We start from the raw sequence: 2,500 nt of genomic DNA, 5'->3' as shown, positions 1-2,500 counted from the left end.
ACACACAGACAGACACACAGACAGACAGACACGTTCACTTTTATAGATATATAGATATATAGTAATTTATAAAATATATATGACGATTAAACTACACTAAATATTCCGTGTTTCATCCACTCTAGGACTCTTCAGTGTGGATGAAACGCGGAATATTCAGTGTAGCTTAATCGCCATATATATTTTATAAATTACTCTACCTACGTATTTAGCACTTTTGAAGTAAATACTTAAAGTTTACGCATAGATCTATACTTTCGTATATTAATTTTATGTGAGTATATTAAGTAGTATATATATATATATATATATATATATATATATATATATATATATATATATATATATATATATATATATATATATATTAATGATGGGGCGATTCCAATATTTTCCCCGTTTCCGATGGGATTACTATTTCCGTGTGTTAAATTCCCGATCCCGATATTATTACTGATTCCGATTCCTATTCTTTCTAAACCTCTAATTATTAAATCTTTAATTATTTAACTATAACATTGTTTTTTCCCCAATTTTCGTAAAAACACATGTTAAATATGCAGCTATTTTTTCTAAACGTAAAACCAAAATTGTGGAGCATGATCTATCGATTTTAACTTTACTGGTATTTTAAAATCAATAAATATGTATTATTTTATCATTATTACCAGCAATGAAAGATTTACTATGAATTAAAGGAATAAAAATTCATAGTAAATATTTTAATGAAATATATATTATAAATTAAAGGAATAAATTGTAAGATGGTCAACATCGTGAAATTTGGAATATAGACTTTTTTCATTGATTCATTATATGCTCTGTAATTACATTGAGCTTCTTAAATAAGGACTGCTATATATAATAAGGAAGCATGAGTGATTAAAGAATATTTCCACACACACGCACACACACACATGTATATATATATATATATATATATATATATATATATATATATATGTGTGTGTGTGTGTGTGTGTGTGTATGTATGTATATACAATTTATTCCTTTAATTCAGTTGACATAAAATATTCTTGACAGTATCTGTTTGGTAGCACAAAATCATTCACTTAATAATTATATCAATAAATGAATCTATTTTGCCCTTAATTCATAAGAGGAAATAGCAACAATCAATCCGTCAAAAGGAAATAAAATGCGTTCGGGCATGATTAAAAAATCCGAAAAAGAGAAGCTGTAAATAACTTATTATTTGTTTACATTACATTTTGAACTAAGAAAATCAAATATATATATATGTTATATATATATATATATATATAACTCTACCGATGTATTAAGCACTGTTGAAGTAAATACTGAAAATGTACGCATTAAATTATATCTTCGTATATTAATTTGTGATTAAATGAAGTAGTCATACACACACACACACACACACATACACACACATATACATTTCGTTAACGGGTTAAGATTATTATGATAAAAACTGAATCACCGCTAATTTCGAGTGAAACTCAATGTATCTATTTTATATGTCCAGAGCTTATATAGTACAAAAGTTTGTTGAAATTCAAAAACTTACATTTTTTCTTTTTTGATGAAATGAACAAAAGTTACAAAAAAGAAAAAAATATTTGAATTTCAACAAAGTTTTCTAATATATATATATATATATATATATATATATATATATATAATATATATATATAGTTTTGTATTATATATATAAACATATATAGTTTTATATATAATATATATATAGTTTTGTATATATATATATAAACATATATAGTTTTACATATATAATATATATATATATAGTTTTGTATATATATATATATATATATATATATATATATACACTTGTGCCCGATATTATTCATACCCCCCCTTGAAAATTGAGTTTATTAGGTGTAATTTTGTAAGAATTTATTGTTTACGTCCATATTGATACATATTCTTTATAAACCTCTTCTGATCATTTTCGCCATTTTAAAATCTCGGGATACTTGTAATAAAAGAAATATACAGCTATTTATAAAATCTGCAATGTTCAAAAATAATCATACCCCCTTATTTTTTCAGTATTAATCGAGTTTCTGACTGTTTGTTTCCTGTTTGATTCTTATTTTGAATGCTTTTATACAACCTTTGATTAATTTCATTTCGTTTTTTGCATTTTTCAGAAATTAAAATGATATCAACTGAAAACCAATAAAAGAATAAAAATTATTAGAATGGGGAAGAAAAAAGAGCTTAGTAATGATCTTAGGACTAAAATTGTGAATTCACATAAGGATGGTTTAGTTTACAAGTCAATTTCCAAGAAATTTGAGGTCCCTACAGCAACAGTACAGAGCATCATCAAAAAATTCCAGAGCCACCACACAACAAACAACTTGATAGGTAGAGGAAGGAAAAGGAAACTGTCTGCTAGAGCCACCAGGAATATTGTAAGAAGTGTTAATGCAAATCCAACCACCACTACTAAGGATATTTTAGAAAATATGGAGTCTTCTGGCATAAAAAT

This window comes from Euprymna scolopes, chromosome 26, assembly GCF_053919585.1.
Source record: "Euprymna scolopes isolate OS-2025 chromosome 26, ASM5391958v1, whole genome shotgun sequence".
NCBI lineage: Eukaryota > Metazoa > Mollusca > Cephalopoda > Sepiida > Sepiolidae > Euprymna > Euprymna scolopes.
Note: the sequence above shows the minus strand (reverse complement) of the source record.